Source organism: Megascapheus bottae, chromosome 9 (assembly GCF_031878675.1).
Source record: "Megascapheus bottae isolate mThoBot1 chromosome 9, mThoBot2.hap1, whole genome shotgun sequence".
Classification (NCBI taxonomy): Eukaryota; Metazoa; Chordata; class Mammalia; order Rodentia; family Geomyidae; genus Megascapheus; species Megascapheus bottae.
The window spans coordinates 44,313,482-44,335,148 of record NC_143517.1 but is presented as its reverse complement, the minus strand read 5'-3'; the positions used below and the strand labels follow the sequence as shown (position 1 = coordinate 44,335,148).

Here is a 21,667-nt window from a genome sequence, read left to right as displayed (position 1 = left end):
ACATTTCTAAAGAGTTATTTTTGTAAATAACCTTTCCATCTGTTTGAGGTAAATATCTTGTCAGGAAATAACAGAAAAGGAGGGAGGGACACTGTTCAAAAAGACATGTGCTCAATACCTGACGTACATAACTGTAACCCCACTTGTGTACCACTTTTACAAGAGAATATTCTTTTAAAGTATGCTTACCAATTTTTATTTATTGGTGCTCATTCATAAGCAGACTTAGACACTACTAAGAAGATATATTAGATTTTTTTCTAAGTCTTTCCATTTCCTTACAAATGGGGTGATGTCGTTATTTCTGACTGCAGCATAGAATTCCATTGTGTACAAATACCACATCTTGTTGATCCACTCATTAACTGAAGGACATCTGGGTTGGTTCCATATCTTTGCTATGGTAAATACTGCTGCAATGAACATCACTGTGCTAGTGGATTTAGTAAGTGAAGTAAGCCAGACTCAAAGGAACATAGGCCCAATAGTCTCCCTCATTTGTCATAATCAGTAGAAACCTTGGGCTCTCCTAGCAGAGATTTACAATAGAACAAAATCTAGAGACATAAGGCCAAATAGTATGACACTAAATGTAAGGACCTCTAGGATAAGGAAACAAAAGCCATATAATGAATGACTGTTGTTCTTAATATACTATGTTATCTCTCATCTCTTTTGCCACTCCTTGGTTATCTCATATTGTTACAATATTTCATCTTGTTATCTGATATATTTTATATGTGCTTAATTGGTTATTTGAAATTGGATAGGAAAGGGGGGAAATCAAGATAAGCGGGGCGGGGGGGTAGGGGGGAGGGAAATGGGGTCCATGTCATGAGAAAGAGTATCAATGTTTGTGAAGTTATGTACCTTTTATCTGGTGAATATAATGTAACCCTTCTATTAATCACAATAAAAATAAATAAAAAAGAAGAAATATTAGAGCCAGGAAACAGTGTCTCACACTCTGGAATCCTACTCAGGAGGCTGAGATCTGTGGATCTGGATTCAAAGCCAGTCTACATGCTTATGTGACACTGATCTCCAATTAACTACTGAAAAGACAGAAATGGAGCTGAGGCCCAAGTGACAGAGCAACAGCCTTCCACACAAAGGCTCAGGGACAATAAACAGGCCTCGATCCAAATCCCAAAATTTTCATGTCACATGTGACCACACATACACACACACACACACACACACACACACACACACACACACACACACACAAATTAGGCAAACAAACAAAAAACTCCTTGAGTAGCAGATAGAGGAGAAGTATGTCTAATTGAAAGATGTTTGAAGGTGAGGATGAGTACAGGAAATTCTCATCTATCCAATCAGTTAAATCATTAAATAATATTGTAATTCTTTTTAAGCTAATGTAAAACATACAAAAGCATATTTTCATTGCAATAAAAGAATTACTAGTAAAGTTATGGAAAGAATTCCTAACTTCTAGCTTCTAAGCCTACTGAAATTTATTTAATTAGTCTTGATTAGATTTGTTAGTATACAAAAGTAGTTAATGGCTAAGCACCATTAATTGACCTCAATAAATAATGAAATTGAAATTCTCTTTAGTCAAAGGTAGAAGCTGTAAAGGCATTTGCCTACAATATCCAACATGGCTATCACTGGCAAAATGTGCTACAGAGCACTTGGATAAAAGGAGTGATGATGGAGAACACGAGTGTTTTAGTTGACTTGAGAAACACTGTTAAGTATAAAGTATGCACTAGATTTTGGAGAATGAATATTAAAATGTTGCTTTTAATGACACTTTTAATATCATTCAGAAATTGAAATTATATTTCTTACACCAGACTAAATGTTATGTTAAGATAACTTCACCTAGTTCTTTTCACTTGGTCATTACTATGCCAGAAAATTTAAAACTACTCATCTGCCTCACATATTTCTGCTTGGAAGCTCTCATTTAGATCTCTTAAAATCAAGCAAACATTGAGTTTGATAGAATTTTAAAGCTATGGATTCATCTGACTTAAAATTGAAATGAAGTGAGTATGCCCACCAGTTTTCACACTTTACTTATTACAAATAATTTCAGTGTTAGAGGTTAGAGAGCAGAAAATATCAAATTTAAACACTTATGTAAGAGAATGTATCTTCTAACAAAAGATATCCAACGTAAACTGAGATGGAAAGAATTCAGGAATTTAGGAATGTGATGTGAAGAGGTCAAGTTTAAGATCATAGTTCAACATACAATTGCAGTTACTACTTAAAGATTAAAGAGAGATTAAGTTATGGTACAGTTACAAGGAACATTAGAAGAATATGATTTAAAATATCCATATTCATCACAATTTAGGATCTACTTAAAAAAGCTGATTGAGTCATTTTTCTGCACGTATTTACAAATAATGCAATAAATGATACAGTATAATAATTTTGTTTAAATGTAGTATATATCAAAGTGCTGATTTTGTAGTATGTAAACTTTAGAAAATAATTTAAATGACTAACCTTCTTTTGTCATTTTTTTTTATGCATTCATGCAAGTGAGTTTGGGCTTGAACTCAGGACCTGGGCACTGTCTCTGACTTTGTTTGATAAAATCTAACACTGGCAATTGAGCGACAGCTTTACTTCTAGCTTTTTTGGTGATTAGTTGGAGATAAGAACCTCATGAACTTTTCTGCTCAAGCTGGCTTCGAATTGCAGTTTTCACATCTCAGTTTCCTGAGTAGCTAAGATCACGGGTATGAGCAACCAGCACCCAGATTTGTTATTTTTATGCAAAGTTAACTGAAAATCATTAATGCATATTTCATGTTTGGAAAGAAATAGGAAATTCACTGATTTTGAAATATTTAAAATTTTAGATAAGGGGGAGGAAAAGAGGGAGAAAAATAAGGGAGATAACAATGTTCAGTAAGAAATGTACTCACTACCTTATATGCAATTGTAACCCCTCTTTATATCACCTTGATAACAAAATTAAATTTTTAAAAAATTTAGGTAACACTAATTTTAATATATTTCAGGTATTTTATATATTTAACATATATTTCACTATTTAATTTACATGTGTGTATTTCATTAACACACTCATTTTATTCCAACATATATTAAATGCTTCATTAAATAAAATTTTGTAGCTTTAGTCATAACTACCATAAATGACTTACTGATTTTTTCAATCCTGATTTTAACCTATTTAGTGAATTTGCTTTAATAATTAAGAAAAAAGAACACAAATTTACAAATCCCTGGCAGGGTGTGAGATGTACAGATTTTAAAAATTCACACATGTCAATATTGAAAACTTAAAATGTGAGGCTAACTTATTTAGGGCATTATTTTTCACATTTGCAATTTAGAAAAGGCAGGCATGGTTTCTTCTTTTCTTTTTCCCCTCAAATCTTCACCTCATAGTTTTTCTTTATCTCCCTGACTATACATCCAATTATAGGTAGGTCATAGTTTCTAATGTGATATTTTTTAAGGCATAAGTTCACACTTGAGAAAGGATTTTACTACAAAGCATCAAACCCCTAATTCAACATTAGTAGAATGTTGTTGTGATAGAAGAATGATTACAAAAATCTAAGGCCAAGAAGTCTGAAAATAATCTACAGTAAAAAAAAAAAAGCTCCACAAAGCCTTCATAATTTAATGCCATCACTGTTTTTAAGATGGAAAGTATGGTCATTTTGTATATAATTCCTGAAAGGAATACTTAAAATGCAAACAAGCTATTTAGAGTAATTAAGACAGTTTTATTTTCTTAAAGTGAGGTTCAATATATGCTTTCTGAGACACTGACATATAATCCTCAGAGTATCTATATAAAACAATGGAATGTCTTGAGGTACTTGCTATCATTTAAGTAGATGAAGAAACTGAATTCAACAAAGGTTATTATTGTGTAAGTAACCCAATATCATACAGGAACTGCACTCGTAATTTCTTTTACTTTATAGCCGTCTCTGAAATCAGAATTACAATACTGCATCACGCATCATTTTGTATTCTAGTTCATTCTTTTCTTGTCTATTCTAATAAAATATTGCAGAAAGTAAGACACTACAGAGCGAAGCACTTCTTATCATGAGTGATTTCTTATTGTAAAGACTTCATTTCTCCCAATCTCGACTTGACAGGCATCTATCAGAGGCAAATCAGATAGAAAGGCAGAGAAACAAATCATATTCATTACAAGAAAACATTTTGTTGCCTTAACAACCAAATGGACTGCAATATTTATTTTCAAGGTTTAGATATATTTCATACACAGATACATTGCTGCATCTCTGCCTCCCACAGTGAGAAGTTTTCATATATGCCAGGCAATAGTTTGCAAGCAGAGATGGCTTCTATATGTTAAACGTCTGCTCTGTATTTATTAAGTGTTCTCATAATTCTTTGCCTATTTCCTTTATCCTGTAGATTGATCCCTAACTCCTTTGCCAAGGTGTTTCTTAGACAAAAATCTGTGCATTCATGAAAAAAAGAACCTCATGTACATTACACGAAATCATTTGATTGCTATAAATAAGAACCTATATGGACACTGCTAAAATAATACTAAGTAAATAGCAGATAATTTAGCAAGTAGCAGATTTCCCCCAAGAAAATGTTTGAGTCCAAAAGGAAATTATAAAGCTCCTCAAAGACAAATGAAAACTCATGAGCCTGTTTCTCTAATAGCTCCCCAATCCTGAAGTGCAAGTCACTTGATGCTGATAACATAGTAAAGAACGATTCAAATACCAGCCATATATGGTGTGTCTGTACATTACCATGAGTATAATATGGTACAATAAGGTAGAATCAACTTCAAGGGGTTTTAAAGAGGGTTAAATTAGATAATGTACATGAACTACATGGCGATTTCAGGTATTAGGGTCTCCAGATATCAATGGTGATTGAATAGAATCATCTTTACAGCTTGGGGTATGCCTGTATTCCGATAGCGGGTGAAGATTTTGTTTTGTTTTGTTTTGTTTTCCAGAGAAAACTAACAGCAGCATTTGCCACCAATCAGGCTAAAATATAAATATATGGAAATTACAAGCCAATTTTTTTTAAAAACTTGCTCTACCATGACAAGGAATTAAATGTATGAAAACACTATCTTCTTATCTCTGTGTTACCTTTCCCTCTAGAATCTGCCTCTGCCTTTGAGACAATCTCTAATACAATGAAGAACAATGTTCACTGTTTGTCTAAGGACACCGAATAGCTAGAGATTAGCTTTAATCCACAATATGTACACTGATCTCACTTACTAATCACCCCAACCCATGTTAGCATTGGAGTTCAGTCAGTCATAGAAAGCTGACAGGACAACCACATCTCTACTGGGAGCTGGTTTTGAAGATGTCTCCTATTGATGGTAAGAACTAAAAAGAATGTTATTTAGACTTTTCTTTCCTGGGTTACTCAACCAGAAAATGGAATTAAAAATAATAGGACATAATAGCTCAATAGCATATGTATATATGATCATATGACGCTAAGTGAAATGAACTCCAAGATATGGAAACAAGAGGCTCTTCTTAGTTGTTGTTTTTAATGTATTGTGTGAAATCCTTTCTTCTTTCTTTCATTGTTTTCCTTTGCTTTATCTCCTGTTGTCACTGTATTTGACTTTGGTACCCTGTGTCTTACATATATGTTTCTCTGAATTGGGGAAAGGAAGGTGAATAATAAAATGGTGAGACAAAGGAAAATGGATGAACCAATGTAAAGGCAATACTCTCAAGTCACTATGCAGTAAATAAACTTTAAAACTTGGGAGGGGGAGTTACTGGGAGAGGGAAAGTAGGGAAAAATGGGGAAGGGGTAAAAATGTTGGACAAGAAATGTAATCATTACTTCATATACGTAACTATAACCCTCTGTGCATCACCTTGACAATAAAGTTAACTTAAAAAATAATAGGACCTTTTTTTCAGGGTGGCTAAATGAAAATAAATTTTAGTTATCAATAAATATTAGTGATGACATTATTATTAACATTATTATTATTACTATCAATATCATCATTTCTAGAAGACTTGGGATAATTAATCAGAATCCTTTGTAAGCTCCTAACTCTACAGCCAACAGGAGACTATGAACAAGACTGGCTTTGAATCTGCTGCACTGGCCTACCCTTTCCTGACATGTGGTACACCTATGATAAAAGCCACTCCAAGAACTGAGGAAAGGCGCCACCTCTGGGAACAATCACTGGAAACAGCAGCCATGACACTCAGGTTCCCAGGACTCCAGGCTTTGAGGTCTCCAGTGAGACAGCATGACTCACTCTTCAGGGAAAAGGGTTTCATTTGCATTATCCTTTGAAATTCCGACCTATGCACAACAAGGAAATTGATGACATTTCATTTATTCTTCTCTCAAGACAAGGTCATTTTCAGATCCATCCTTCTTTTCTTCCATAGTGTCTAGAATGTTAATGCCACCAGGTACTTCAGTTTGTGGTATATGCTTGAAAGTCATTTGGATAGAAAAAGTCTGAATCATATATGTCAAGTAATCAGGAATTACTGGATGATTAGTTATTAGTAAAAAAAAAAAAGTAATCCAATGTTCAGATTTTCAGAGGGCTTGCCACATCTGAACTCCAGCTGATATACAAAAAGAAAGACATTATTGATATCACTTAGCCTCAAATTTTGGCTAGCTTAATGAAGTTTTTGTTTTGGTAGTTACACCAAATTCAATTGCCAATGATCAGGTCTGTTGGTATACTGCAAAAGTCTCACTGTTCAGGAGGCCTACCCATCTGTTTGTGTGAGTCTACATACACGTAGGCTGCAGCTGCAGATTCGTAGTAGCTGACGCTGCACCTTGCATGATCATGGAAGTGGCAATCAGATACAGTCTCTTGTCTCTGTCTGTCTCCTTCTGTCTCTGTCTATCTTTCTCTTCTCTCTGTTTTGTAGAACTTGACAAAGGACTGAGATCTGAAAGCACAGAAAACTCCAATTCACTTTAGAAATGTGGATTCCATCTACCTGCAGTATAAGATTAGGAAACTTTCCATCTGGCTAAAATTGCACCTGAAGGGATCTCTTCAGTTACATGCACACAGTCTTTAGAAACAATACCTGATAACAAACTCCGACAGTAAACAAACCCTAAGTTTAAATGTGGGTGCTAATTTCCTTTAAACAATCTCCTGTGGGTACAAAGGTCCAAACTGTCTCACTTGTTTGTTTTCATCTGCAACATGGCAACTTCTTTAAACTCACAGCTCACTAAATGCAGCGGTTTGGGCAGCATTTTCCTTTTGAAAAAATGGATGGTTTCCCTAGTACTCTACCTAGTTTGTAGGACCTAAGAATAATAAACACTGTAATATATTCTCTGATGGCGTCTGGTAAATTGGAACTTGTTTCAGTTTCTCTTCTATGTTCAGGTCCATTCAGACTATACCTCGCAGGCCCATGTTTTCTGATCACTGAATCACGATATGCAGCTGACTTCTCAAGCTTAGTAACAAGGTTCTATTTTTAGCTAAGGGGATTATCCTACAACCCTTAGCAGAAATAATTACCCACAGGACAAGCATCAATATAAGATAAAGTGATATTTAATAATGCTGTGGATGCCCCACTCTCCTTTCAGACATAAACAATCCTAATTTATGTATACTCTGAAGTATGTATAATCTCTTCACAAAAAAAAATCATGGAATGCAATCATTAGCATCAGTTTGTTCAAGAAATTTCATTGCAGTCTAGCTGCATTCATAGCTGCCCTTTCTAAGGTTTCAGACATGGCAAGCAATGGAATGGAACCTTCATGGATGCGAGGGCTCTTCTGGTTTCAGCTTTTCACTTAGGCCCACTCAAGTGAGGTACTTGAAATACTCATTTTTATTGCTATGTTATATCTGTTCTCTCTCTAAAATGAATTGTCTGTAAGAAACTGAAACTTAGGTTACCAAAGTCGTGGCAGAATTTTGAATCCAAATTGACTGACTCATATTTTCTTGCTATTAAACTTCCAAACAAGAATGTAAATGGCTTTATTGCTAAATTACTAGAGAAGATCAACCAGATAATCTGTCTTTTTTAAAATCATCATTTTACTGCTTGTCCCTCTAATTCTGTTTTTCTGGTTAGAGATCACTATTGAACTAGTAATACCTGATTTGTAGCATAAGAGACCCCAGAATACCTCATGGAGAATCAAACACATAACAAATAAACATATCTGTGGATTTCAAAAGGCAAGGCTGTAACTAGGATGCGGCCAGTTACCACTTAGGTTTATTTCTGTAATACATAGCAACACACAGGGTCTGTTTATGAGAAAATCTAGGATTCAGAATGTACAAGGATTGTATTAAAGCACCCAGAACTACATAAGTGAGATGGCCAACTGGATAGTAACCATACCCTTCTCTCTCTTACGAACTCTGATTGAGGGTAACAGATACATTTTCATCTGCCATGCTAGATGTCATGTTTATTTTCTCTCTTCCTGCTCCTTCCACAGTATAGACACACTTTGTTTACAGGCAGCACTCAAATTTTAATTGTTCTCATGGAAAAGAAACAAAAATCCAATTCAGCTTGGCTTAAATTAGGGGCTCCTCCATTTGTTGTTAGAGACTGTCATTTTGCCCTAGAAATAAATCCTCTCTATTTTATAAGGCCCATGAGAAAGACGGCATCTTTTCATTGTTTTTGTCCTCCTACTGACAGATCACCTGTGGATGGGTGAGAAGACTCTGGCTGTCTAAGGATCATGCTCACTCCTAGGAAAGAAGTACCTAAGGATTGATGAAAGGTCAGCCCAGAATCAGTAACAGCACCAAAACTTAGTCACCAGATAGGGCAGGACACACAGATACATATTCACAGAGGCATATTATTAAACACAAACAAAAGCAAAAGGGCTATGGATGACGTGGAGAACCAAAACAAAACCCATTAAGGTAGGGTAAGATTTTGTTGACAGCATGGATAAAGATGCCAAGCACACAGAAATTGTATAACTAATTTGTAAAGTGCTCTAGCCATTTCCTCTGAGCATCCTCGCCTGCAGGACCTTTCAAAAGTCATCGCAGTGCAAAATCAACAGCAGCCTCATATGTCTTCTGTTTACTAGGTAATAAGTACTTGGGTACAAATGATGAGAACAAGCTGTCCTAGCCTCATAGAAATCGTATTAGCAATGGCACAGATGGGGATTCACAGACCCAGGGCTGGCAGGCTTTGTAGGGTAAGACACCTGTTAATGTCCAATGCCCCAGAAGATCCACAAATAAAAACTCATTTGATATGAGACTAATTAGCTGATACTTAATTAGTATCCTCTGGTAGTTAATGTGAAAAATTAAGCAGAGATGATTACTTTATAAACAAAATGTTTCTATTTCAAAAGACAAATATATGAAATGAATACTGCCTTTTTATTCAAATGATCTAAAATTTGTGAAGACTTTTAACTAAGCGAACAGGATAAGGGGGAATAAATACACGTCTAGTTTTAGTATAATTATAGCTTGTACATATTAATCAAGTGGGAAATACAAATTTGTAAATTCAAATATGTCTGAAGTTACTATCTGTATAAAGGGCTTTGGGCAAGTCATTTCCATTTGATTACAGTAATAATATCTCTAATAAAATTTAATTATACAGGTAAACTACAACCAATGCAGCAAGCAAATATATGAATGTTTCAGCTTTCAAATATGAAACAATATTGAAAGCCAAGTGGTTTAGAATTCCCTGGACTTGGAATCTCAAATAAATTAGTCATGTAATCCTAGCAGTATATTCACAAGTTTGCAAATCGGGAGTGAGGAATAATCTTAATAACAGCTTCCTATAGTGTATTTGTGTCGTGTCTGTAGTGCTCAAAGATGAGATTTTCTTTTTTAAGTTGTTATCCAGCTATTCTTACCGCTGTCCATTCTCTAGTAAAATAACTATAATTACCTGTGTGTCAAAAACGCTAATCCATTAGGCCACTTCCTCCTTCAAAGACCAAACTCCTTCATCTCATTACGGACATACCACAGTATCTGGCAATGGTTTACCTCCGTTTTTAATAGGTGCCTCCATTACCATTGTCCCAGCCATTTGGGTCATCTTTCTGCATGCATCTCAACCTCTTTGTTTTCCCAGAACATCCCTTCTCTGTCACCTGCATCCCAAACAGCCTGCATCCTTGAGTATACCTCGTTTCTGTAATGCAGCCTTCCTTTGTGGCGTGCAGAGTACAAACCCAATAATATAACTAACGTTTTGCTCCCAATACACAAATCACCACCTCCCTAAGAGTGGGGGCCATTTGCTTTGCCTTTTCTTGTATCACCAACCATTTTCTGGATGCCTGGTATATCCTGGAATGCTGAACATCTCTTCTAAGGGATATCCTGTGCATTTGAGATACTGATTAAAGGGTGGTACCCTCCTAAAGGAACCATAAAAATCCATACAGCCGAATACTGCCATTTCTCAGTAAATATATTTCTGCCTATATATATGTATATATTTATTTTTTGAAAGATTTAATTAACACTGATTTTTACATCATATTTCAAATGTCATGTTTAACAAACAAGTATTCAAAGAAGAGAATCTCTATATGCAATCACTAGCACATAGATTTTACAAAATAATTAAAATTAAGCTGAGGGTTTACATGTCATAGATACATATCAATCTATATAACATTAAGTATAGAATATATATCCCATCATAGATTTTTATGTCTATGTAGTTATGTTTATATCTCCAAGACCATGTCCTTACCCTTGGGTACCTGAATATTTTTATTTGGCAGATTCTATTATGATTTATATTCCTGGAGCACACCAAGAAGGCCAAGTAAGAACATTGGAGTATTATTATTCAGTATTTAGTATGGGGTATTTTATAGATCAGACTCGGGTCAATGAAAGAATTTACCCAAAAACAGACTTACTCAGAAACAGACAAGATTTTTGCACAAAAAGTATAAGCAGCTACCTATAAGTTGCCAACTGCTGTTTTAGAAAGCTATTAGTTGGATATTTAAATTGTATTTTATTGTCAAGATAATGTGTAGAGGGGTTACAATTACATTTGTCAGGTAGTGGGTACGTTACTTCTCAAACCTTGATACCCCTTCTCATGTTTTTAGTCTTTTAAAGATCCCTTAAAGTTGAAGAATCTACAATCAACCTGACCAAAGCTCAAAGTAGAAGGAAACTGCACATGTGTTTGCAAAGGTCTCTGAGTTTTATAGAATAGGTGATGAATAATACTTTCTGTAACAAAAAAATAGTCTCAAACTAGAATATAGGCTTTTCTCCCTAGCTGAGAAAATTATAACTGATTCATCCTAACTTTATATACTACCATTATGATTAATCCCTCTAGGCTACTCCTTTTTCCACATACCTATCTTGACCTACTTTTGAACCTTTTTGTATTCCCAAATTGCCAGTTTTCCATAAAACTATTATAGCTCTTTGTTCTATGGATCCTCTCAGTGACCTTGCCACAGTGAGAGACCAGCAACACACCCCTTACTCTTTCACACTATCACGTAAAAACTCCACTCTATAGACTACTACAGTGTGTTTAATCACACTTCAAATGATGTACAGGTTACTTATTTGTAATTGAAAATTGGTAAGAATATAAAGGCTATAAACAACGTTTTCCAGGTCTGGTCTTCATTTTGGGCATTATGACTCTATGAGTTTTGCTGGCCTGTCTGCACATTTTTAAATTTTTTTTATCTTTCCCTACTAACAAGGTACCAAAAGTGGAACTGTTCTTGACTTTCCCTTTCTATCAGTGCAGGACCCTGGACCCCAAGGTTTCTGTCCCTCTCTGCATGTGAGAATGTGAGGTTATTGGTAGGATTTTGTGACTATGTGCAAGGAAGAACCTCACTATCTATACAATAGCAGAAACTAGGGTGGGAAGCCAGCACTTTCCCAGGAAATTTTACCTGTGATAATTTGCTATGGTATTCTTAAGAAATAAATATGGTATTTTTGTCTTTCCTTTAGAGAAAACATTTGAGGCTTATTGCAGTTTTTATTTGGGAGGAGGAGTGTTGTTAGCTTTTTGCTTTTGAGTATTTCATCAAGTTTCTACATGCTGGATCTATCTAGGAGACATGAATTAAGTTACCTTTCCAATATTATCTGTTCTCCTTCTCATCTCCACAAGTTATTGGTGAAATCTTGCAAATATCAGCCAACATGCAGTTTTCTTCTCCAATATCTTTCTATCTGTCCATCTGTCCATCATCAATTTAATCTTGCTTATTCTCTTACTGTAGCTCTATCTTTTTCCTCATCCTCTCTCTGCCTCTCGTTTCTGCTCTCTTTCCCTGTTTTCCTCTCTTCTCTGATTTCTGATTCTTAGAAAACTGAGACACAGTGATGAAACACAGCTAGGGCTGACCCATCCCTGCAGTGCTCCTTCCCAAGGTATTTTTTTTCATCTAATAAATTATCTTCTGCTTAAACTGACCAAGATCTGTTTGTATGTAATGCAGTTAAGTAAATGATAAAACATAATACTGAACTTTGAATTTTGTTCAAATATCTACCTTAGTATGACTTATCATTATTGGTAAATTCTGATGGAAATCAAGCTTCAGTCTTTCTGATTTAAATAATTTGTTCAAAGCTTGCCCCTATACACACTACCTATGGTTGATTTATTAATTTTTATGTGTGACAGTATTAGGACTTGATCACCAGGTTTATCTGTTGTCTCTTAGCTTTTGTATTTAAGGCTGGCACTCTACCTTCTGTGCCCTAGCTTCCCTGAAGATTTTTTTGCTGCTTAATTGGACATAAGAGTTTCATGGATTTTCCTGCCTGGCTGCTTTTGAGCCAGCTAGAAGTACAGGCACGAACCAACGGCTCACAGAATGGATTTCTTATTTTTATAAATATATGTGCTTTGGTCCAAGAAAAAGGAACCAACAGAAAACTTAACAGAAATGAATGTATAATTTCCTACTGAGCTTCTAAAACTCTTTTCTCTCACTCCCATTAAAGGCAGTAAAGATAATTTATGAACTGTAGTATGGAAGAAAAATTCTCCTATCATATTTAATGACAAATGTGATATGTGCCTGAAAACTTTTAATACATAGCATAATCATTTGCTTTTTAAAAATGATTTTTGTATATTTTCTGCATAATATTAGTAACCATCAATCTTTTAAGTTAGTCATCAAATTTTTCTAGAATTAAAGCGCACAGACTTGCAAAATCAACAAGAGATCCATTATCAATTGCTTTGCACTAATAATTTAATTACCCAGAATGGTTTTTTCCTCTTGGGTATTAATATCATATTTCATAAGACTGTAAGCTACTTTATTCATTTTTTGTATAGCTGGAAAATAAACTCAGCATATTAGACAAGTGCTATGCTACTGAGCTATATCAGCCCTTTAAAAACTATATGGTTTATAGGGTTTCAAGGTTTCTCTGCTGTAAGCTCATCAGTAGGATAGCAGATTTAACATTTAAAATACTGCTAAAAAGAGCTAAAAACCTAAAACATTTAAGTTACATAAAAGATCAGTTTTAACTTCGTTGTCCTTCTTTAGGAATTCAAGATCCTATGTTTATTTAACAAGCAATGAAAGCTTGGATAATTTCTGTCCCTTTTCCCCTGTCTCTACATTCATTGTTAAAATATCTTTTCCACCACACTAGAAACTTCCCATTAGAAAATCAATTGCTATACTGGCCCACTCATAAGCAGACAAGATTTTATACTAAGCTGAAATCAAGTTAAAAATGCAGATATGTGATTTTAGTTTTCCCATGTTGAAATATTTAAAAGCAAGCATTTATCACATTTGCATGAATGAAAACAGAAGGAAGTATTTTCTACTAGAAGCCACTTATCATGGCTGTTACCCTTTTTTTGATTAAATGTATGAGTTTAGCCAAGCACTGACTCACGCCTATAATCCTAACTACTCAGGAGGCTGAGATCTGAGGATCACAATTTGAAGCCAGCTGGGGCAGAAAAGTCCATGACACTCTTATTTCCATAAACTACTGTGAAAAAGCTGTAAGTGGCACTGTGCCCAGGCCCTAAGTCCAAGCCCTAGGACCAGAAGAAAAAAAAGTGTATGAAATGTACTTGTAACATCCAGTCACTACCACCTATGCAGAAATAAAATTAAACAAGAAAAACTACATTCCATTAATTCAAACTGTTAAAATCACATTTTATTTTAGAAAATGAGTACATTTAAAACATGTATTTTATTAACAGTTCCACTGGAGAGAGTAGAATTTTCTTTTTTAATACATAAAGTACTAATAAATTAATGTTTGTGGAATACTTTGTTAACCATTGCTGTATGCAACCTGGTATGCCGATACAGGCCAGAGAGGACCATATGATTAGCTGATCCAAAGGAAAAATTATTTGACATTAGGTAATAGTGGATATAATGACTGCTTCTCCTGAAAATTTTTGAGAAATGTTGATCTTCTGACTCAGTATCAATGCAAGAAGATGCATTAACTCATTCCTTTGTTAATATTTATAGGTAACAAAACAAAACAAAATTCCAATATCCAGGCTACTGTATCCAGATACTGTAAATGTATCATGATTTCTTTTATATTGAAAATCCAGATCACTAGGTACATATATTTATTATTGTAAAGGAAGAATTCTCTGGTCATTAGCCAAGACCCAGATAAAATGACATTTAGGTGGGATAAGGATGAATAGTAATTCAAGTGTTATGGTGGGTCCCTATTGGTTATCTGGACAGTAAACCAACTTCCTTCTTCTAACAACAATCCCCTTTCATATCAATGAACATATCTCCCTAAATATATATTCCAAATTTCTGGCTGCTGAGATCTGTAGGTATAGATTCTCAACTTGATCAGATCAAGACTGAAAAAGAAATCTGTTACCTCCAAAAGCCCTTCTAACCCTATGATCCAATATTTTAATTTTTCCATCTTTTTCTATAATAATTCTTATGATGTGCCAATAGAAAGCAAAATCCCAGAAGGTATACAAGCACCTCCACCAATTAGTGAGTACCTTCTTTAATACTATAACTAATTCAAAGAAAAGAAAACATTTAAAAAGCCTCTCATTTGAAGATGGATATTGAAGTTCCATGAACATAAAAACTGATCTAGGTGCCTGGAGTATGGCCTAGTGGTAGAGTGCTTGCCTAGCATGCATGAAGCCCTAGATTCGATTCCTCAGTACCACATACACAGAAAAAGCCAGAAGTGGTGCTGTGGCTCGAGTTGTAGAGCTGTAGCCTTGAGAAAACCAAGGACAGTGCCAAAGCCCTGAGTTCAAGCTCTAGGAGTGGCAAGAAAAAATTTTTAAACTTGGCAAGAAAAAATTTTTAAACAAGTCAGGAAGGCTACATTTGACTGAAATATTCTTGATCAAGATAAGCACTATGCCCCTTTCTTTGATTCTAATCACAACAGTATTATTGAAAACAAAGTTCCCAGAGTCAGTCTTCACAGTTGAGGATTATGAAATCCAGGTTTGTTGGACTGTTGAGTCCCACTTCAAGGCCAGGCAACAGGCATACACCTACCCAAAACAAGCTGCTGTTACCACTTAGAACTGTACTTTCAACAAGCAACAAACATCACATTTCTAACTTCTTTAAAAGCATAGGAAAAAAAAATCTGTATCACTAACTTAGCAGAGACTCTATCCGCCATATTTGTCTAGGACTCAGAGTGCGCCCAATGTCATATAATGAATGACACCCTGTAATGAATCCTGGCAGCCTGGGCAGATGTTCTAGACCATTTGCTTCTTATAATAAATAAGCACTTAACAAAACAAGTAAAAACAAGGCTGCATGCATGCATGCATTTTTGCATTGCTATTGGTCAGTCTCAATGATGAACTAAAGTGATATTCAAAATGGAAACTCCCTTTGCCTTTGCATAGCATATATTTCAAAGTCTCCCTCTCCTTGTGGTTCCTGTGGTTCTTGTTTTGGATGTTGTTCAGCAAGAGATGGCCCTTGCTGAGTTCCCATTGCCTATATGACCCTCCTACTGAGACAACAATTGACATGACTGAGGTAGCAACAAGTTTGTTTACATCCACAAAAGGAGCTGCCATTCTATCTCATTGCTCCCAAGTATATTCCTATATCTGTGTACTGTGAAAGTTAAAGGCATTGGTTTTACCTAGGACCTAAAACAGAATAAAAAGAGAAAAGTATTGGCTGACAGGGAGGCAGTGGCTCACGCCTGTATTCCTAGCTATTCAGGAGGCTGAGATCTGAGGATCAAGGAACGAAGCCAGCCTAGGCACTAAAGTCCATGAGACTCTAATCTGCAATTAACCACCAGAAAACCAGAAGTGGCACTGTGGCTCAAGGTGTAGGGTGGTAGCCTTAAGCTGAAGAGTTCAGGGACAATGCCCAGGCCCAGAGTTCAAGTCCCACAACCAAACAAGACAAGGGTGGGGGGAGAGAAAGTTCAGTTCTACAATCATTACAATAATCTCCCCAAATTAGAGAAATGACAGGCTCAATGTTTAAAATTGTGTTCAAACATGTTGTTGGGAACATCAATCCAAACAGGATTGATTTGAAATATAGTTTCTCTCCCCACCAATACCAGCCATAACCACCCCATGGCTTTATAAGTATAAAAAAGCACACATCAAAGGTACCATTTCAGAAAGAAAGGAAAAGACACATGAGGACTGACCCCCCTCGTCTCAAATTTCCACTCCTTCCTTGTCTACTATTCATAAAATAAAATAAAATGCTTGCAACTGTTTCCCCTTAATAGTTTCTTCTGTACTTTTTGTTGTGGTTGTTGCATTTAATATCTTATCAAGCATCAGGGTCTATTTCTACAACTGTTCAACAATGACAATGTATAGCCATCCTGTTTCTCTTTTCACAAACAGGCTTTGAGACATACATAAAATATCTTAACTTGGAAAGGAGTTCTGCAAACTGATTCCAGTGCACAAGGCATCTGGATATTGGAAATGCAAAAATCCCCAGTGCCTAGAACTTGCTATTGTTGAGCTTACAAAGGCTTACTGCACTCCTAAAATCAATTACTGGCTTATGTCATATTTCTTGAGCTTTGCTATGACACAATGATAGTTTTCCTCTATCAACTGCAAGATTGCTCACAAAGAAGTTTTATTTTTCTCAGCTCCAGCTCATTATTCCCTTGGGAAAGACATGTAGTTTCTCTAACACTAATATTATGCAAGTGAAGAAAACAACCCCATAAATCCACAAGGAGGTGGAGGGGTAGGGGTTGAGATTGCCTTCAAGGGAAAATGGATCTCCCTACTTACTACCTTTTTCCAAGAAGGACACTGCTCTATCAGGAAGCAGAAAAGTGCTGTTGGTGTTTGTACACACAGCGGAAAGGGAGGGGAGTGCCTCAGGGACCTAGCAGGAGTGAAAGTCTATGCTAGGCAGAATCCCTCTGGAACATTAATAGGCAAAAGTGCAGGGTATGGTCATTAGAGACAGAAAGGAAGTAAGCAGCCCTAATGATGATGCCTTCAAAATGAACCTGAAAGGAACCAACATATAATAAACAGAAGGGTAATGTGAGTAGAAGCTCTGAGCAAAGCCCCTATTTTGTCTAGGTCTTAGTGTGACCATAACAAAGCTCTACCCTAGACAATGCTATGAGTTCCTGCATGCAGGCAATGTTAAAATAGCTCCTAGATCTTATTACATTCTTGGGTATTAGCCATTGTTTCTCCTTTCAAGACAACATATTGTGCTAGGGGCAAAAAAAAGGCTTGTTTGTAAGCTCATGTCATGCTGTTGATTTAATATGGAAACTAAATACAGGAAATTTATACAGGATCCTTCCTGACCTGTCTGGGTAGATATTTAAACATTAACATTTCCATTCTAGAATACTTCCTGCCACTTCATCTAGCATTTTTTTCTGATTCTGCTCAAAGTGAATCTAAATGAAGAACATGCCCATTATTGTTGAATTAATTTCAGTTTTCAAAATTAACATTTCGTATTTTCAAGAGGTGATGAACAGATTCAATGAAAAATACCTCAGCAGAACAGAATTAACTCCTTTACAAAAAAGTTTGCTCAGTTCATAAACTCACATGCATACTATTTTCCTTTGAAAATTCCCAGCATACTGAGAGGGATCATCTGCAATTTCCTTAAAACAAGTGTTCTGAACACAGGATCATTTCGCAAAGAAAGTCTCTGAAATTACAGTTCAGTATCAACATGGACTTCCAATGGAAATGTTTGAAAATCTCCTCAAAGGGGTGTTTTTAAGTCTAAAGACATTGAAATCCACAGCTTCTCAGTATCAGCGGCATTGATATTTATTTGGAGACTGGATATTTATACGGGCAGACTAATTTGTAAAATGTTAGAACCCCTAGATAGTAGAATGCATCATAGTCTAGTCCATGAGATTCCAGTAGCATCTTTCTCCCAAAATTATAACACCCAATAATGTCTCTAAGATATATCTATAGTTCCATGGTATTGATGGGGAAATAACCCCAGCTTGATCACTATTCTAACCCTCTGTTCTAATGCCTGGAATAAGAGAATGGGAAGGGATTTCTGTCTCTTCCACTTTGGTATTTCTCTTTGTCTGCCAGGAAAATTATCAAGTTAGACTTCTACTTAGGAAGCAGAAACTAGCCCAATGGAACAATCCTTTGTATTTCAATTGCAGAAAGTAGGAAGTGAAGACTTTCTCTCATTTCACATAAAATTTAGCCTTGTGTAAGTGAAACTTTCACACACTCAGATTCACAACATATGTGCACTCCCTCGTCTTTGCATTTATGCCACACCCTAGTCCAACAGCCCAGTTTTATGCCCTATTTGATATAGGACCAAAGCAATAGGGGCAAACACACAACATTACATTTTATTTGAACAGCATTTTGGATAAGAGATAATTAATGGTTAGAACGATCACTTATTTTACTTTCACAGGTTTGAAAATAAAAAGTGAAAACTCATAATAACAGAAGCAGATACTGGCAGCAAAAGGTTTTTTTAAAAAAAATTTGGTGCTAGTCTGGAGACTTGAACTTGGGTCTTTGAGTTTTTAACTCAAGACTAGTGCTCTACCACTTGAGTCACAGCCCTATGTTCAGCATCCAGCATTTTGGGTGTTTAATTGTAGATAAGAGTCTCACAAGCTTCCCTGCCAGTGATGGCTCTGATTCACAACCCTCAGATCCAGGCCTTATGGGCAGCTTGGATTATAGGCGTGAGCCACTGCTCCCTGCTAGCGAAAAGAAAAGAAAAACCTTTCTTACTCAATGTAGCACCTTACAGATCTGCAGAATGGATTGTTTTCATAGGATATATTTCCAGAGTTCCAGAAACCGGGCCAGTCACTGTCTCATAAACACGAAGCCATTCCCTGGCCCGTAAAAGCTTGCTGTCTTCTTTGCAATGTCCCTCGGTGGGTCAGTCAGTCATCAGTGTGCAAGACCACTGTCCAACCGCTGTCATTGTCACCACCATCCTCCTAGGTGAAGTCTTCACTCCTTCATCTGAATCTTCCCTGGCAATCTGAAGCCTAAACATTTCCGATGACTGCACACACACACACACACACACACACACACACACACACACACACACACACAGGCACACTCTGAGAGCAGCTTTCTTCAGAAACTGTAGGTAATAATTCATCCTCCCTGATCTTTGAATCCACACAGGATGCGCATTTCCGGCACCACCTATACCACACGTTCATGCCCAGCCCCTGCAAATCCCCTTTTAAAATGTGCTCTGATGAGGATGCATGGCAAGCCGGTGCGAGTCTGAGGAACACAGGTGGAGGACAAGCATCCTTCCATTTCAGCTTGCTGGATAAGCCTTCCTGGTTGTGGATGGGTGACACCTTCGCTGGTTAAAGTCGTTACCCCATTACCCTGATCTTTTCCCTGTGTAAGCAGTATGCTTCTGTGTGGGAGGGTCAGAGGCGGCACCCCCCCACCCCCGCCCAGCCCCGAGAACCCCTAAGCGCTGGTCTATGCCGGGCTCCTCCACCCCTCCCGTGCATTTGGAGCTACCTGCTTCCCCCGCCCTCGGACAATGTCCAGAGTCACCTGCAGGGGCAGCAGAGTGAAGCGCAGACCCCCCCCCCCCCCCCGCCCCGGGGAAGCTTCGGGGAAAGACCGGTGGGTTCCGGGAGCCCCTCGGATCGCGGGGACGTCCAGGATTCCCTGCCAGCTTCCCAGATGCCAGATGCCGCAGCGGGCGCAGCAGCCCCGCACAGCCGCGCGCTCGAGCAGCTGGTCAGAGGCACACACACACACACACACACACACACACACACACACACACCCGGCCCCTGCCCGGTTCCCCAAACCCCCGCCACCTCCCCAGCTACGGATCCCTGAGCTTTGAACACGCAGCACTCCTCCTCTCCGCAACTCGCATCCCCATCCTCACGGCGCGGGAGTTGCCCGCATCCACTTCAGCCCCGGCTTCTTCTCCGCCCGAAGCCACGCGCTCACCTCCGGCCGGCCGGCCGAGGCGCAGCCGAAACAGGTAGGCGCGAGGAGGAGCGGGGCGCCGGGACCCGAGCGCGGCCGGGAGCCGCCACAGAATCGCTCTCCAGCACCCCGGGCAGCCTGTCCTGCGCCTTCCGGCTCCTCCAGCGAGTCCAGCGTCTCAGCCCCATCCCCGCGCCGCTCGCCTCCGCCCCCGAACCCCAATTCCTCAGCCCGGGTCCCACCCGCTTCTCCAGGCCACTTTCTGCCCCCGGCCGGTTCTCAACCTGTGGCCTCGCAGATTCGGGTCTGAGGACTGCGCGCGATTCCTGCCTCGCCGTCCCCGACTTCACCTGCCCGTCCAGAGCCCGCACTCGCCCCTTCCGCCCGCTTTCCACGCGCGCCCCACTTGCCATCCACCTTCTTCTCCCGCCACCCCGGATTCAGAATACACTCCATCTGCCAGAAATCAGCCTGCACCCCACACACACCCCGCCGCACCCCGGGAGACGCCTTCACTTTCCCAATGCAGCTCTCCCGCTCCACCCCAGCCTTCTCCACCGCGTCCCCAGCCACCTCCTGGCCTGCCCGGTCTCCTCCCGCACCGGCGAGTCTCCGTTCTTCCCATGCTGCCCTCCACTTTCCCATCCCCCCCCCCACACACACACCCTCCCTCCGCGGCCACTTCCATCTTCCGACCCCGCACGTCGCCCTCTGGACCATCCCGGGAGCCGAACAGCTTTCCAAAGTGGCCCAGGGGAGGGGAGAGGCGCCACGCGCCGAGGACAGCAGTAGCTGGCCGGCTCTGCGGGTCGCCGCCCGCCAGCCGGGACTCCCCACCCGGGCCACCCCAGCCTGCGTCCCCATCCCTCCATATCACCTCTCAAACTTACTTGCGGGTCGCCGGGAGGGGGCTGCGGGGAGGTGAGCGGCGGCGGCGGCGGGCCCCGCGATGGCGAGTGCGCCCCTCTCGGCGGGGCCGGGCGGCGCGGGCGCTGGCACTGCGCTCCTGCGGCCGCGCGCGCGCGTGGAATGGGCTCAGCCTGACGCAGCCCGGGCTCTGCCCCCGCCGCCGCCGCCGCCGCTGCCGCCGCCACCGCCGGGGGCCGCCGAGCGCGGGCAGACATGCTCAGTTTCCAGATCAGCCCGCGTGGAAGCTACCAAAGAGCCCACGGCGGCGGGGGAGGAGGGAA

At 39.0% G+C, this 21,667-nt stretch overlaps 1 protein-coding gene across 2 annotated transcripts in view; it reads right to left on the bottom strand.

The window, feature by feature from the left end:
* The window catches only part of Oxr1 (oxidation resistance 1), a 348,769-nt gene extending 327,334 nt beyond the window's left edge, over positions 1-21,435 (bottom strand). Inside the window, exon 1 of one of the 2 annotated variants that reach the window (XM_090339254.1) lies at positions 21,368-21,435. The gene's annotated coding sequence lies outside the window, so the exon portion shown is untranslated. The remainder of the gene's footprint in view (positions 1-21,367) is intronic. The other variant, XM_090339256.1, reaches the window with a different exon arrangement.
* Positions 21,436-21,667: the final 232 nt, after the last annotated feature.